We start from the raw sequence: 17,868 nt of genomic DNA, 5'->3' as shown, positions 1-17,868 counted from the left end.
GGGGGGGAGTGTTCCAATCAGGGGAGGGGCTGTGCTGGGCTTAGGCGAGCCAGTCGCGTATTAGGCTGGGGAAATCAGGGCTATAATTAGAGAGCGGCTGCAGAAACTATTCGGTGGTGGAGGTTGATTATTTGTCCGAGCGGCGCCTTTCAGCCGCGAAACTCTGCCGTTCAGCGGCTGTCAGTTGTGTTGGTCTGGCGTGGAGGAGACCCGGAGGTGTTTGCCGCGTCACCACAACACTAGAGGCGACTGCGTTGCGTCCCAAAGCCAATGAGGTGGACGAGTTTGCCTGTCTGTCTCCTCCCCGCCTCCCTCGCCGTCGCGAGGCGCGGGGCGAGGGATCACTTTAGAGTGTGGGAACTCTGTCTCACTCTCTCCTCGCGAGAGTGGAAAAGGCACTTTAGAGTGTGAACTCTGACTCAGTCCCTCCCTCGCGGGGGCGGAGGGGGCACTTTAGAGTATGAACTCTGTCTCACTCCCTCCCTCGCGGGGCTGGAGGAGATAAGACCCCACCCTGTTTCGCCCCTCGCCTTCCTCCCTGTCGGTCTTCCATATGGCTGCCCTGATAAAGCCGTCCTCGGGGGTTTACTTGGTTCGGGTTGTTTGGGCCGCCGCGGCGCGTCCTGCTGCGGGGTCCTTGTGCGAGATCTTGCGCGAGTTGCGCGCGCGCGCTGCTTGGGTTATACACTCTGCCTGCAGTCGTACTCAGGCTGGATAAAACCAGCCGGGGCCATACCGGCTCACGAAAAATTTCGTTGATGGGGGCCAAGTCTTGTATTTCTGTGTACGCTTCGCGTGGTTATCTTCTACTTTGCTTGTAATGTTGACGCAAATTTCTCTGTCTTGTGGAGTATTTGGATGTTTTCTGCACTGGTACAGTTCCTTACCTATCATTACTGTGTACACGCCTTTTTCAGGTATGCCCCTCCCCCTTGAATTTCGTAGTGCTCTGCCAAAACCGATTCCAAACGACCAATAACTCCACACCGGTTTTTGTGAACCTTGGAAACTCTTCAAAATTAACATACAGTATCAGTATACAATGATGAATAATGGATTGGGCAAACACTTCATATTTAAGATTGAGTAGTTTTGTAGGGTAAGGTGCGGCCGGTGTTAGAAATTAAACGCTCATTCTCAGACTGACAGCCGCACTAGTCGGCTGGGGAGAGCTCGTACGCGCACCTGCCAACTGCCTGCTACCCCTTTCACGCAAGTAAGTTTTTGTCTTTTGTTTGGAAAACTTATGTGTATTTTTTTGGCGGTGTAGTTGACTTTGATTGACCTTTCGAGCTAACGTCCCCGTCCGTGCGTGCATCCGCGCGTGCGTCCGTGACGCCGGCGGGGGTGAAGTTCGTGCCGGGCCGACGGCGCCGGGGGGTATGCGCGCCGCTCGCCGGCCACCCCCCGCGGCTTGGTTCCCGCGCCCGCCGCTGGGTGGCGCCACCGGCCCCGGGGCGAGCGCCCGCGGAACGCGCGGTAGGCAACCCGCTCGGCGCACCTGTAGTGCGGCCCCACTACAGTAGCGCCTGCCTGCCTCTTGCCTCCTCAGCGCCCTCAGAGGCCGTTTGTACATCCCGCGATAACGGTTCGTCTCGCGTCTACTCGCTGTTCTCCTCGGCCGGAGCGTGTCCCCGCCGCGCCTCACTCTCCCTTCGGGCGTCACTTTGTCATCGCCCTGCTCCTCGGCGTTCGCCTGTTTGGTCTGCGATGAATCCCCCCCGGCCGGCCGGGGCCGCCAAGACGCGGAGCGGCAATTAATAACACCGCGATGGAAAGAAAGTGGCGGCCCAAGGCCCGTGCGGGGCGGGGCGGGGTGGCGGCGGGATGAAAAATTACGAGTCCCTTTGTCTTCTCACGTTACGCCCACAACAGCTGACACGCCGACACGCCGCCCGCGCCCCGCCCGCTACCCTTGTTGTAGGAGGGGGGGGGGGGGAGGAGGAGATGGGGATATTTGTGCAACATTGCGCGATATTGGCGCTTCTGCGTGGGGGGCGAGCGGGTGCTTTTACGATGGCGCTTACGGGTCGGCTTGAAGGTCGCCTCCTTTCTGATGCGAAGGCAAATTTTTTAGCGTTGACACTGGAAAAACAAAGGGTTAAGGGTTTTGTGCCTTTACAAAGTCGAAAATGTCTTTGCAAACCCCATTAAAGCTTAAAAACCACTTTTTTCCCTGTGGAGGCGACTTCGTTGCCTGTTTGTTTATACTAACCAATCATTCTGCAGAAAATTGTAATTGTGTTTTTGCTCTCATTTCAGGTGAGTCGTCATTTCGGATTTAGCCGCTTCGATCAGCGAGGCATGGTAAGCTGATGGGTGAGCATCATAAATTTTCAAGCTATTTATTACCTATTGAATCTTGCAATTGTGCGCTCTCGAAAACCAAGGTAGAGGGTCTGGGTGACCTCCCGATCCTTCCATATACGAAATTCATGGCAAACCTCTATGCTTTGCCGATGGCATTGTCGGTGTTGTTTCGTTGATATTCAAAGGACGCAGACTCTCGCGTCTGCACCTCTCTCGCACCCATGCTCTTCCTGCGCACCATCTCCGACCCGACCACAACAGTGAAAGCGAGGGACAGAGAGAGTGGGCGGGCAAGAATGGCAGAGAAAGAGAGAGAGAGAGAGAGAGAGAGAGTCGCCTTCTCAGGCAACCCCATTGAGGCGGCGCTGACGGAGGAGAGGGACCATTGTGGTGACCGTGGGACTTGTTAGGGTGTTCAGCAGGCGGCACGAGGGTGGCCTGCGGAGTTTACCCTCCGGGTAAAGTGGCGCAGCATTTATTCTCCGTCGAACTCGTCCGTATTGACGTGTCCCCACATCTGTCCCGTGACCTGCCCGGCCGCTGCGCTTGCTGTCGCTCTCGGGTATATGGAATTCCCCCCTGCGCAAGGCCATACGAACCGGCGTGACTCGACAGACAGGATGACTCGGCGACACGGCGCCGCGCCGCGCGCCACGAATAATTCACCGGACGGGAAAAGGGAGCAGTCTGTCAAAAAGTGTCGGTGACGAATGGCGTAGGTTACGGGAGGGGTAAGAGGGGGGGGGGCAGACGTGTGGCGGACGCTTTGCCGCCTTGTTACATTAATTATTACTCAGGCAGGTTTAGGGGTGTACTGTGTGTGAGTGTGTGTTTATATGAGAGAGAGAGAGAGAGAGATTGAGGATCGTGGTTCGGGATAAGCTATTAGTCCAGTCTGTACCACCGTAAGGTAAGGCCCTAGAGGTGCGTTGGGCTCTCTGTATTTCCGTTCCGGTCTCTCTCCCTTACCGGTCAGATATTAATGCGGGGGCGGATACGTTTGGGTTCTGCCGCCGCGGGGCCGGCCGGCCACACGACCCGACCAAAGTGACTCAATTTCTCTCCTGAGCCGGGACCGCCGGGACCCGGCGCGCATGCATTAACCATGTGGCGCTCGCGGGAGATCAGCGGCGACCAGTGTGAACACACAAGCTTAGCCTCGATGGCCGCCCTATTCCGCGAAACCATGTCGCGGCCGAGGCCTTTTGTAGTCACGATACTATGTCTCGGCAAAACAAAAAAATAAACTAATATAGAATTTTGCTAAGTTAAATGCAGTTCTGCGGCTACTGCAATACAAAATATTGCTGTCACAGCATATTTTTCGAAAGTTTGTAATTTGCCTAAAATCTGCAAATCTCAATTGTTCATTATGACATTCAAATGATCGCAATGGTTTTTTCGAAAGCTTTAGTCTAAGTGTCGGTACTTTACACCACACGTGCTAATTTTATTTTGGATGTTCCGGCTGCTGTCGGTAATCTGAGCCGTTGTCGAAAGGGTGCGAAATTAGAGGCGTGTGGGGGGAGGGGAGGGGGGGGATAGATAAAGGTCTAAAGGTCGGAAGGGGTGTGGAGGGGGCAGAGTGTGAGCTACGGTTGGCTTGCGGCGGATGATGAGCTAGGTTGAGTTTCAGTGGGGAGCAGCACCAGCCAGCTACTGGACTGAGTGGCCACATCCAATCCTTATTGATGTCGTTTCCCAACACTGTGAAAAATATGTTTGTACATGAACGACATATTTTGTAATTTGCCATTTACAAAACGAGTCGTACATCGTACATGTATACAACCTCCCAATCTTGCTCGTTATTCGATTTCAAGTCGATAGGCAGGGCTTGTAAATGGTAAAAATTTTAATTGTAATTGTACGACATCTTCCATGGAAAATTTTCCTGTACCCGGTACAATTTTTTACATTGTAAACCTGATTTGATATTAGTGAAGGCAAAGGAGGCGCCGGACGTCAAAGATAGCTATATAGCATGCGTCTGGCACTGGTGGTATTTAGCAGAAATACCCGCGGGGATGCCTATCTCTCTGTGACCCTACCGCCTACCCCCGCCCGCAGCCGCTCCGCACACCGTCTTAACCCCACACAGAAAAATTCGACCTCAGCATGGCTCTAGAATGGCTCCGTCGTAGCCATTCTCAACACATCGCGGAGGGTCGCTGTTGTCACTCTCGACAGCTTTTGTGTAGCCGAACCGTAGCCATTCCGAATGGCTCCGCAATAGGAAATTTAATGAAACGACGGAAGTAGCCTTTCCACAGCCGCCTTGGAGGCCAGGCCGGCTCCTAGACAACGGGGAGCCATTTTGGAGCCATCGGGGGGGGGGGGGGGGCCTTATCGGAGACACATCAGATCCGTTTTGGAGCCAGTTTTGACCCATCTCAAAGAAAACCGGGAGCCAACCTATGGAGACATCGTGGAGCTAAGCCGGAGACAGCGCGGAGCAGGCTACCTGAAGACAACGCGGAGACGTTGAGGTGCCAATACCTGAAGGCAACACTATTTCGATATTTTTCGGGATAAAACATGTACGCCGATACGGAAGAACCGAAATAAATGAACCAACCAACTCCCGCTGTTTGGAGCACTTCGCAGGACCACAAACTTTTATGCTCAGGTACGCCTTCCTCTTCATCTATAGCGGAATCTAATCTAACTCCGCATACCAAACCAACGAGACGTGCCACGGAAACCACTGCCTCCAAGTTTTAACGTAAAGAATCGGAAGATGTCAAAGGCGGTTGGAGGGACGAGTCCGTTTTAAGACCGCGGCTCTCGATCCCGTACTCTATAGAGCATTTGTACCGGGTGTATCTGTGAATGCGCAGCAGTGTTGTATATATACAAACTGAAGTGCAGTTGTGTCTAATACTTAGTGTAATCACTGGAATAACTCACATTACTTGCTGTCTCATTCCTCTTACAGTATCCTCTCCTGCACCAACGCACAATTTTTTATATTTTTAAAATTCAGTGTCTTGAAAATAAGGCAATGCATAGTTTCGGGACTTTACTATCTCAAGATATATTTATTAAAGCACCTGAGTTGCAGGATAATATTGAGGAAAAGAATGAAGTCAATCGTCTTTGTAGTTCAAGACCTCTTCGTTATCTCGTCTATCCCAGGCAGTTTACGATGGCTTGCGCCTCGCGCTTCGTAGCGTCGTCCGACTTGGAAACACACGCTGTAAATAGGCGTTTTTGTCTCCCCGCGGATGCTGTTGATTTTAAACACGTTAGTATTGCCGATCACACAAGTTGTTCCTCCATAGTGTGAATCGTAAGGAGGAATAGAAGGGTGGGTAATTTGGCCCCCAATTTACACTGTTTCTCCAAAGGCAATGAAAGTACTACCTTATGTGGCAATGCCACGCCAATGATAATGGGACAGAAGTAATACCTTCCCATGTCAACGCGTTGCCGCGGCAATGAGTCACACTAGAAATCAAAGTGTACAAAATGTCGCACACCTGCAAGTGTGTGAAAAAAATCACAACGCTTGTAGTTGAGCGACAAAATTTTTACACACACTGGAAACGCAAGTGTGAAAATGTCGCTCACTTGTAGGTGCACTGTTCTACAAAGCATTCGATTTGCAGAACTGCGAAGTATTTTGATCCTCTGTAACTACGAAGCATTTACTTTGCAATTACAAAGTGATGCTTGGTGTGAATTTTCTAGGAAAAATTCACATGTTACCCCCCGTAAGTGTACGAATGGATCCATTATGCATCGATGCGCGACATTCTCACACTTGCGTTTCCAGTGCACTTGTAGGTGAGGGAATAAAAATTTATTACTTTTATATTATATACATTTCTATTGGAAAGGTTGCCATACAGGGTGGGTGATCCGCGCCGTCTTTTTAAAATGCTTATGCTGTACAGGATTCTTACGTGCGGACGGGTTGCATACTCGCACGGCGCCGGAGGGTGCCCTGGCGAGCGACGGTAGGCAAGCCCGCCCGCACGCGTGAATCCGGTACAGTATATGCATTTTAAAAAGACGGCGCGGATCACCCAGCAAGAACTCCCTTTTGTTGTGTACTCATGATTCCCGACATGCTTGATTTCCAGTGATTCCCGTCGCGCTTATATTTATTTCGTACGTTTGCTAGCGGTCGAAAACGCTTATTTCGACTGGGGGGGGGGGGAGAATTTGCCAAAATTGGCAATGAATACTGCCTTTGGCATGGCAATGACCGACTCATTGCCCATTGCCGCTAGAAAGGTATTACTTTTTTCTTATTGCCATTGGCTTGGCATTGCCACAAAAGGTAATACTGTACTTTCATTGCCTTTTGGAGTAACATTGTAGCTTTGTTAAATAAATCAATCAAACAATCAAACAAACCGTTGCGTTGGACCAGGAACACATCTGAGCATCTGATGATCTTAAAGTTTGTTGTTGGGCCCCTGCAATTCTGGACCTGGGCTGCGGTATAACATGATACCTGCGGAGATGATGAGATATGATTGTCAAGAAATATTGATTAGATTAGAGGGGTCATTGCTGTAACACAAGGTTACGGTGAATTTCGGTGAATTTTCACCTTAAATTTCAATGAAACTTGCAGCACTGTATCCTTCAGTGCAAATATCTAAACTTTTAAGTACCGGGTGTAACTGTGAATACGCAGCAGTGTTGCGGGTTGGTCCACTCTTCAGACCCGTAAGGGGCCATGGCCCCTGCGGCCATATTGAGTATGCAATGCCGCAACACTGCTGCGCATTCACATTCACACCCGGTACGTTCAAGTGAATGTCACTGTTAGCTGATGGTATCACCCTAACGTCCACAGCGACATTCACCCTGGTGTTCAGTGCAAATCGTCGTATAGAGTACAGCGCACTCTTTAAATGCCGTTTCATTGAAATTCAAGTTAGTGCCTGGTAAATTCAAGAAACCTATTTTACCGTGTGAAGGCTCAGAGTCAGGGCCAGGACGACGACGAGCAGTATCGCTTTGTTTGCCATTGCTAGTTGGAGTAGTACCTTTAAGAAAACTAGATTGTTTTCACCTATATATACATACAGATACACCGGACTAGAAAAACATGAACATTAAAACCCGTTATCTTAACTGCCAAGTTGTACTCGGAACCCGACCCACGCGCACAGCTTGATAAATATGTCGTGATGTATACTGATAAGGCGGCAGGCTACTATTTGCTGACTCAATTTCGTTATGGGTTTGGCAAGTCCACTGTTCCTTGTGCTTACATTGTCCAAAATATTGAACCAAAGTTCAACGAAAGCAAGGTAGGTCCCAAAATAGTGGGGGGATAGTGGCTTTCAAGATGTCTGCCTCCCGCGTGGCAAATCGAAGTCCGCAACGAAAATCGCAATCCGATACGGGGGTATAAACGTTGTCGCACAACGTTTAAACTTTGCACAGTTACTTTAGAAGGTATAAAGCACCATCTGAAGGTCGAACCTCGACAGCGACTTTTTTGTGTGACGTCCTACCCCACCCCGCCCCGCTTCTCCCGCTTCTCCTCTACACTGTTAAAAATTCTTGTATGGATACGACAAACTTTCTTATAACCTGTCCGTTCAAGAACAACATTATTTGTTTTTATAAAGAACGATTAAAATTTGTAACGACAAAGCACCATTCTTATATACGAATAACATCTTGTCATGTTAATATGTCGTTTCAACACAAGAAGGTAGGACAATATCGTAAAAAATTACTTGTCTCGGTATGAGTAGTTCTGTTTAGAAACAAGGAATGCCATTTAAATACAAAAGGCTCGTTTCCTGATTTACTCTTTGCTTGAACATAAAATTTGATGCTTTGTCGATAACATCTTGTTTGTTTGATAATATGTGATGTATTATAAAATAAACAAGTTTAAATCCCTGAAATTCCAAGTAAAATAATCTTAAAAGTTAAACTAATATGATGGTGAAGTACGAGAAAATCTCACTTCCGCCAAAAATGATGATGGTGCCGTTGAAAACAAGTAATAGTTCGAAAACAAATTAGTTGTTTGAAAACAATCCATGCTGTTCATGTAAAACTTTCTCGTTCTGTTACGACACTTTGTTTAATGACTTAGCTATTTTGTCGTACCCCAATGAGTTGTTTGTTTTGAAACAATAAATTATTGATGGATGGTATGCTTGTTTACCTACAATGCTGGTCATCAAAAAAAAGTAAAAAAAAAAAAAAAAAAAAATAATTGTCGTTTCAATACAACATTTTGTTTCTCCAAATGCAATGAAAGTACTACATTTTGTGGCATTGCCGAGCCAATGGCAATAAGACAAAATTAATGCCTTTCCAGCGGCAATGAGTCGGTCATTGCAATTCCAAAGGCAGTATTCATCAGCGGAATCAATTTGTTTGAAAACTGCCAGACTGTCGGCAGTGAAGGTTCATCGCCAATAAATTGGCATTGGCAGTTTACCACTAAAAATCTGGCGATAAAGGCTTCATTGCCATAATGTGGGGATGAACCTTTATTGCCGAAAGTGTGGCAGGGTTCAAATTGCCAATAAGTTTAACGGGAAACTTAGATATTTTTTTTCCGAACTTTGCCAAAATTGGCCTTCGGAATGGCAATGGCCGACTCATTCTCTGAAAACTCAACATTGTACATAGTTTGCTGATAAATCAGCCATCATTGATTATTTCTGTTAGATTAGTGTACACTCTAAATGTCAAGGGACAATAATTTTTGTCCATTGCAAGATGCGTCTGTGTGCACATCTCGCAAGATGCAATTTTGAATCCTACAAATTGACAAAGTTGTATCTCCTGCTGGGCAAGTTTTTATTCTGTCCAACTGAAGACACAAAGTTGTCAGTTTACAAGCTGCAACATTGCATCTTGCAAGATGAGCACACGCAGACGCATCTTGCAACGGACAAAAATTGTACCTTGACATTTAGATTGTACCGAGTGATTTAGAGAAGACGCAGGTGCACGCTGCCTACCCGCTCTGCCCGTAAGGTGCCATAGCCCCTTGGGTAGGCAAACCCGCTCGCACCTGCGTCTTCTCTGAATCATCCGGTACATGGCATGATTGCTGATATATCTGCTGATATATCAGCAATCAGCTGATATATCGGCAATCATCAATGATCACGTTAAGGTTTTTTGCTAATTTTTCCTTTTAGGTGGACAACATTAGAAAGTGGAAAGTTCTCAATGAGAATGAGTTTCATGTCAAAACATTAGTACACCTAAGTTATGATTCCTTGCTTTACCAGTTATTGTGTCGTCACTGTTTCTCAGCCCTCTATTCGATGCTGGTAAATACTGAAATTATGTACAAACGATCATTAACACAATGTCAGCCAAGTCTGTCCCCAACGAACCTATAAATACAACAATTTCAGCTAATCTCGTTATGACTTTGTAAACTCAGGAAATGTTACCTAATGCGATTTAATACTAGGTAACTCTGCGTTTCCGCGGCCCTAGCTCTGTTACAATTTTCTCCCGGGTGCATCAGAGTAAGGAGAGCTCGCAGCTACGAGTGGTTATCGACTACTGACCTATGCGCCATCAACTGCATATGTCCCACGAGTCGTGGGTGGGCATGGGATTACCCTGGCTCACCAAGCCCGTCCCCACTGACCCCAATATGAAATGGTTTGCGCCGGATTGTGTCACGATGGTCACCATACCACAGGCCTGCTACTGTTTGAAATGCAATTCCACCGGCAGCACATACGTGTGAGTGTATATGTATGTGTGGCGGATCGGGGGTGGGGTGGCAGAGGTCGCCTCCCCCACACCCACACACAGCAATGGAGATTGAACACGGAAGTGCATTTCTCTTTGCTGTGGTCGTGGGGTTGGGGAGGAGAGGTGTCACGCGGTAAAAATGACATCTTGGATTTCAAGCGATCTACTTGGTTTTCAAGACAGTTTTCAAGGAATTTACTTGAATTCCAAGATGTTCTTTTTACCGTGCAAGGGTCAAACCAAACGTAGTTGGAAAAGGACGAATGATTTGCCGCGGATACCTTGTGTGTGTCAAGGTCTGGATACCAATAATGTATCCCTCCATCCCATACCTCTCCATTTAAAGTGCAGGTTGGAGCTCGTTTTGCAATTTGCGCGTGGGCAACAACGCTCGCATTTTAAAATTGACATTTTTGCGTTTCCGGTCCCAGAAATAGACTGCTTCCGTGTTTTCTCGTTTGGGTTGCGCCGCGAACCATCCGCGGATTCATTTAATTTGGGAATTCTCATCGTCCGTTTCGGTCAACCTGGTCGTGGACGCTCGTGGTTCCGCTTCCGGTGCCGAGCCAGCCGGAAGTTGCGGGGAGGAGGAGAAGAAGAAGATGATGAGGAGGAGAAAGGAACGCGCGGCCGCGCCGGCGGTAAACCTCGGCTGCGAACTTGGGGACCGCCCCGGCCGCAAACTTGGCCGAATCCCGTCGAGTCCTGCCACGCCCCGCCACGCCCCACCACGCCCTGCTACGCCCTGCCACGCCACGCTCTCACCGCGTGCGCCCCAACTTTGTCTGTTCCGGCCCACTAGGCCCGGCGGCCGCGACGCGCTCTCGAAGAATGCACAACGTTTGGCGGATTTGGACGGAGGCGTGCCACTAAATAGGAAATGACTATTTTGTGTCCAGCAAAGATGTGTTCGGAAAGCAAATCAAAAAGAAGTCATTATTGTACTAAACCCATCTACGAATTGTAGCGTCTTAGCGAAATTGTTGTGGAACACCACAAGACTTTCCCTTGGTTGGCATGAAAATTTGTGCAGAGCTGTGGCTTCTTGAAACTGTGCAGGTCGTACGCACAACATAATGCTGAAGACCCAAGGGTTTGCTCGGCTATTGTGTACATCCTCGCTAGACACAAAATTGTTCTTTCCCATTTCAAGTGTCTGCGCGCGGCATAGGAAGGGCGGGGTGGGAGAGGTTGGGGGGATGGGGGAAGGGAGCAGTGAGATGCGGCGTCGAAGGGACTAAGAGCAGTGGAACCAGCAGGACGGCCTTCCCTGAGCCTTTCCCAAGGCGTGGGGTAAGGGGGGGGGGCTGGCCCAGCAGGCATGGCGGGAAAAGTGAAAGGTGGTGGGCTGAGGTAAAGAGGTTCGCGTGCCGCTGAATTATCCATCACTTCCGAATCCACCCCCCCTCTCTCTCTCTCTCTCTCTCTCTCTCTCTCTCTCTCTCTCTCTCTCTCTCTCTGGCGGGGGGCTCCTCGCCAGGCCTCTAGCGCACCGAGTGAAAAGTTGAGATAGGCCCGTGTGCTGGGGGATGGGGAACCTGGGGGATCTCAAGCTGTCGCTTTCAAACTGACCCCCTTCCCCTCCACTTACACATACACACAGGCGTTCACATATAGACCCACACGACTCCGCGGTGCTGCTAGATGCTGTGATATAGACTTGCGGTGCAGATGAAAAATTCACGAGCTGGGATTCGGATGCTCTTGCGCGGAAGCAGGGGGTAAGGAAAAAAGCGGGGGGGGGGGGGAGCGTCCAAAAGCTGTTCTCTGCTGCCGCCTGTCTTGTCCGCGTTGAGAAATAACTTATCGGGCCACAAAGACAAAAGGGCCCGTCTGACGAGGCCATCTTTTATTTTACTCCCTCTCCGCCCGTCTCTCCTACGGCCGTCGCGTTTCTCCGTCCTTATTCCCCTTAATGAGGTTTTCGGGCCAAAGTTTGCTAAGAGCAAAAATAACAAGAGGCATCGGAACTGAAACGAAAAAGACACCCCCTCCCCCCTCCATCGTCCTGCCCTCTTTTTTTCTCTCATTGCCAGCGGCCGCCCTTGGCGCAGCGCATGGTACAAAAACGTGATTAAACACCGCCGGAAATCTGCAGGGAGGAAAAAGGAGGGGAAGGGGGAGGGGTAGAAAGTCGTCGTACGTCCTCGGGGCGATAGATGGAAAAGCAAGGTGGAGCCGGGAAAGTGCGTGAGAGAGAGGGAGGCGGACACTGAGAGGTCGATTCGGGCACAAAATACGTCACGAAAGCCCTCAACTCTGAACTGTATAAAGTGAAACACGTAGCGGCTAATTGGCGTTTCTATTTTCACGGCAACAACGTATATTATTGTGGTCACGTCACACGACACAGGCGTGGATGTGTGTCCGGCCGACGGGGGCCGGTAGGCGGCCGGGAGAAAAATAGTGGTGGAGGGGCCACATCCAGCATGCGGATCTATAATACACCTTTTCGACAGTGGTTGAGGCGGGTTGAGGTTAGAAACGATTTGGAAGGCTCACTGCAAAAAATAAGAGTCTGATACAGAACGATCTACAGCGTTACTGTAGATGCCGCTCTTAGTCACTCCACCTATGGTACAGAGCGCGTAGTACAGTGTTGCTGTAGCACCGGAAAGCCCAGGATTTACACGGTACAGTGTACGAATACGGCTCCACTGGACAGTTTTGTCCGCGCTTTTGCCTTACAGTGGTCCTGTTCATTGCTCCCTGTACCAAATTTTAACCATTAAAACTACATCGATGCTGTTATTCGAATAACAGAAGTTCCTGGAAAATAATTAGCAGGACGATCTGTAGTTTTCCTGTCATAATTTTTTGCAGTGCTGCAACTTTTCACTGTCGAACTCTTTGAAATTTTTCACAGTGTAGCGTAACAACGGACGACCTGTTCCTTTGCGATACAGAGTCAGAATTTGCTTTCAGGGTTCAAGAATGTTGCTGGCGATTAAAGTTTCAGCCCCTCTACCTTCTTCTCCCCCGTCACCCTACCCTACCGTCGGTAGTCTATTCCCTCTAGACCTTTCGAGCCGGGTATGATCCGTATGAAACGCGACTACTAGGGACGGGACAGGCGGTGCTGGTGGACAGCGGTAGCACAGCAGGCCTGACCACTTGTGGCGCCCCCTCCCCTCTTCCTCCCTTCTCCCGGCATTACGTATTCAGAGACACCCCGCGGTCCAGGCGGAGTCCGCCATGTAAGTGGGTTAGGTCCCGGCGCCGCCTGGCACCCCCCAGCCGCAGCCCATAGAGCTGGAGGTCAGCATAGCGCCGCCGTGGTTGTGCAAGGCTACGCCGAGGCGAGGGCGCGACGCGCTAGCCTGACAACCCCTCCCCTTCTACTCTTGGATCTCCTTGTCCCTCCTTCCAACCCACACGTGCAACGCACTGAAAAAAGCGTTTTGTCTTAATAACGAAAAAAAGATTGTTGAAGCAATAAAAATTTACTCCTTAAGAAGTATTGGGGCCTCCTAAACATTTGATCAAGAACTCTAGACAAAATATGATCAGGCGAACAAACATATTTCTAATCCGACCACACTTTTATCAACATGACTAAATCATGTGAGCGGGGCGACCACAATTTGTCTTACGGAAGTAAAATTATTTTGGCTTCCGCTTTTGTTGCGCGGATCAAATGCTTTTCTGAGTGCTGATCCTTCGAATAACGTCAAGTGATAAAAAGGTTTTGGTCTTGTTTTTTTGTGTCTGCGTGTCCGTCTGCATGCTTGGTAACTCAACATATTCGTAGTCGCTTAGCTTTCTGGACAGTGTTCTGGCCCGCAGCGAAGCAATGTAGATGTAAACGTCAGCTGGTGCCTATGTGGTGACGTTTCCACTTTATTCCGGTCTGTCAGCAGGCACCTCATGTATGTATGTGTATGTGTTTGTGTATGTACGATTGTGTGTGTGTGTGTGTGTGTGTCTGTATGTGTACGTGCGGCTGCGCCCGTCTCTTCCCCCAACTTCCATGCCCCTTCCTCCACTTCCTTCTCCCTGTCTGTTTTGTTGGAAGCGAATTTGCCTTATCAGCACTAGTTCCTTGCTTCGTGCCGCATGGAACACAGGAGAAACAGTAATGGGAACAAAGCTTATTTTATCATCGAGCAGTGGAACTGTGCCGTACAAAATAGGGTGCAATAAAGTCCAACAGTCTATGGTCCAGCATGATGGACAACTATCATGTTTTGCACCAATGTGTGGCGGGGGTGTTACACACGCCGGAAAACTGCGCTTCGACGTAAAGTGCTTATGTCACTTCGTTTTATTCTGCCGCACAAGCGTCAGTTTTTTTCTGTGTGACACATTGGAGTTTTTGTATGTAAACGAACTGACCGGACGCCTGCGGTTCTCTGCATAGGCCAGCCCGCGTGACACGCGTGCATCGCATTGCCTACCCGACAGGCGCTCTGCTGCACCGGCTCTGTTATTCTCGTTGTCGCTGACGCACTGGGTCCTGTGCCGCCCCCACCCCCTGATCAGCCCGCCGCCCCCAGTCCGCCCCCTAGCGCATGCGCGCCGCCCCCACGTGGCCGTGCATCCCCCTAGCCGGGGGCGGCCGGCAGTCAACCGACCGCCGCGGCGCCCGACCGCACTGCACCACGCCGCTCCGCCGCGCGGCCGCTGCGCCCCGTTCCGCACCGCACTCGCGCGCGTCTGTGTGTGTGTGTGTGTGTGTGTGTGTGAGAGAGAGAGAGAGAGTGAGGGAGAGAACGCGTGCAGGGGGTCGTTGTCAACGCCGCCATGTCGTAACGTGTGTCCGCGAGCACCAACTGCGTGAGAGGTGTGTGCGCGCGCACGCGCATAGACGGGTGTTTTTTTAGTGGGATGGAGAGGGAGTTATTTCTGAGCGTATTGGCTGTGATTAGTCCTACGATGAGCAGGGCAAAATAACGGACGGGCGCTATACCTCCCCCTTATTCACACCGTCGAAAGATTTGACCGTTTAATCGAGGAACTTGTAATATTTTTGCCCGTGGACCGGACGGACTAGAGGGTGTCAATCAATCAAGTCTATCAATCAGTGGAGCCTCGGCAGCTGAGGACGGGGCTGCTCTGGGCTCACGAGAGAGAGTGCGGACCGGGCTTTTAGTCAATCCAGGGCAAGAGCACTAGGAGAGAACTGTTGTAACAATGGGTCGGTATGTACCGCATTGTTGTAACAGTGGAAATATCCTATTGTCGTCTGAGTGGGAAAGTCCTATTGCTATATGAACGAGGAGATACCAATGTTGTAACGTTGCGAAAATTCTACCTATTATTGTAACTCTGGGAACGTCTTATTGTTATTGTCGCAACACTCAACACTCGTAGTGTCCTATTGTTGTGGCAGTGAGGAAAGTCTCATTGCTGTAACAGTGGGAAAAGTCTCATTGCTGTAACAGTGGGAAAAGTCCCATTGTTGTACCTGTGGGATATAGCTGTAACAGTAAGAAAATCCCCATTGCTGTAACAGTGGAAAAAGTCAGATTGCTGTAACAGTGGGAAAAGTCACATTGCTGTCACAGTAGAAAAAGTCCCATTGTTGTAACAGTTGGAACGTCTCACTGTGTATGGGACTGGGAATGCCCCTTCGTTTAGTAATGTCGCACCGTTGTGGCGCAGACCTGTGCGTAGGCTGCTGGCCGGCTCTGACTCTGACCCCCGGCTGCCCGGGGCCATGGCCGACCATGGCTCATCTCCTAACTAATTGCGACGCCGCCTCGCCTCGCGCGCCCGTTCCATTACCTACTTGGTCCAGACAGATGCGGCCGCCGCGCCTTGTGCCCCACCTCATCCCCGCCGCGCCCCACCTCATCCCCGCCGCGCCCCACCTCCGCCCCGCACCACGCGGGTCCACCCCCGCCCGAGTATCCGAGTCGATGTCACCCCAGATAACATCGTCTGCGGTAGAAATACACTCTGCAAAAACCGATCACGCATCCGACTTTGTCTTATTTTATCAAATTAAAATAAACGTTCGACCTCTGCGGTAGAGCGGGTGGCTTCATTTTGTCCTGCTGTCGATAGTCCGCAGATGGGTTTCTTTGATTCAAGGCATTTTTTTTTTGAAATTCGATTCATCCGAAGCGAATCTGCTTTGACCTATCGAGATCCGCGTTGAATCAAAGTAATTCACTTTAATAAAAAAAAAAATCTGATTTGATTGAATCATTTAACAATGAAATTTCATGGAATCGAAAGAAATCATTTTCTGGGTGCAGGCCGCTGCGCTGCCCTGCCTTCGGCCTGTTCGGCTGTCAGGGTAAACAATCGAAAACGACAATAGAGATATCGAAACAATGGCATGGCGGGCGTGTTCGACGATTGTCGCAGGGGAGAGGGAACCTCGTGAAACCCGATGGGTGTTGGGGGTGGGGGCTTCGCCAATCGCAGTACGCCTCGACACACCTGTCCCAGCCCTCGCCGTGTGGAGAATGGGCATTAGGGGGAGGGGGGGGAGGGGTGATTTACCCCATCATATTATGGCGGGTGACGACGATAACTTATTCGAACTTTTTCGCTTGGGATGCGACTGCCCCTCCCTTTTCTCCCATCACTCTCTTCTTGTCATACTCAGCTGCGCGATCCTCTAAAAAAGTTTCCTGTTTCGACTTTGCTGACCACCCGACCGTCCGCGTGTCGCATGGGGCGTCGAAGCCTAATCAAGCCTAATCAGACCTTCAGCCAAAGACCCCGACTCGGACAAAAAACCACTATTTACTTTATAATGACGAGAGGGGAGAAAAAAAAGTGTCGGGCTGGATTTGCCTTTCATTTTTCCATCCAATCGCCGAAAGTTTTCCTCTTAGACCGTTCGCCTTCCTTTCTAGCGCGTACCTTTCACTCTTGCGCCGCCTCATCAGCAGTAGAAGTTGGCGATATTCCGTCATCCATTTTTTTAAAGCAACCTTTTTGCCGTCACCAACCCCGTTACTTTTTGCCCCCCCTTGGCGAGCGTTTCTTTCATCCCTTTCCGTGTTCAGCTGCTAGCCTCTCTATTTACTCTTCGAGTAAAACTCATCCGGCTGTGTCCGGCGGGCAGCGCAATGGATCATGCGCCAAGAGAAGGGGAGTAAGAGGGAGGGGGAGGGGGGTTGGACCGCCTTTCATCCATCTTTCCATCTGCTTGATCCTCCCCCCGCCCTCTCTGCCGCTGGCAGCAGCGCTGGCTGCCCGAAACTCTCTGCCCTCTGCAGCCCTCTCTTTCCGTCGTGACCCGGCATTAATGATGCTGGGTGCACGTTGTAGAAAAAAAAAAAGTAATAAAAAAAAAGTCTTGTTGCAAAGAGAGTTGGCGGGGTTATTCGAACCGTACGTTCTGCCACGGCCAGGGCCGGCGCTATGGTTGAGCCGGCGGCCTGGATTAGCACGGCGCTCCAAGACAACTCCCGTCCCCTTCCCCCCCCTACCGCCCCCAATCACCCGAGGCACCCCCGCACCTCCCCTCTGACTTGATCGGTTTGCCTCCTGAATTTTTCATAAGCAGACTGACCGAAATGGCGGGTAAATTTAATCACGCGTCGCACCGCAATGACCTTTACTCGCTCGCCTCGCCGCGGTGGAAGGGGTGGGGAGGGGGCGGGGCTGAAGGAGGGTTGGGGAGACAGATGATTGCCGCGGGACGGACGGCGCGAGAGAGGATGGGGAGGAGACCTCTTGCACTAATTCCTTTTATTTATGAAAGGTAATGACGTCAAACTGGCAAGATAGAAGAGGTGTCTATGGTTTATCTCCCGCGGCCACAAAGCTCTGTGATGGTTCCGACCTTCCTCTTGACCGCCTTAGGAATTCCGCCTCCTTTTCTCTCTTGTATTCCTGCTCTAATGGATGGCCCCCCTCCCGCCCCCTGCACCCCAAACCACC

At 50.2% G+C, this 17,868-nt stretch overlaps 1 protein-coding gene across 6 annotated transcripts in view; it reads left to right on the top strand.

Annotated features, from left to right (window-relative positions):
- LOC127749724 (dual specificity calcium/calmodulin-dependent 3',5'-cyclic nucleotide phosphodiesterase 1C-like) overlaps positions 1-17,868 on the top strand; it is a 196,489-nt gene that overhangs the window by 41,133 nt on the left and 137,488 nt on the right. Inside the window, exon 1 of one of the 6 annotated variants that reach the window (XM_052269112.1) lies at positions 14,607-14,806. The exons of the other annotated variants lie outside the window; for them this stretch is intronic. The gene's annotated coding sequence lies outside the window, so the exon portion shown is untranslated. Of the gene's footprint in view, positions 1-14,606; positions 14,807-17,868 lie in introns of those variants that run through there. 6 annotated transcript variants of the gene reach the window in all.

The sequence above is a fragment of the Frankliniella occidentalis genome, unplaced genomic scaffold (assembly GCF_000697945.3).
Source record: "Frankliniella occidentalis isolate FOCC.00 unplaced genomic scaffold, Focc_3.1 Scaffold82, whole genome shotgun sequence".
In the NCBI taxonomy this organism is placed as follows: Eukaryota; Metazoa; Arthropoda; class Insecta; order Thysanoptera; family Thripidae; genus Frankliniella; species Frankliniella occidentalis.
Note: the sequence above shows the minus strand (reverse complement) of the source record. Positions and strands in the feature narration are given on the sequence as shown.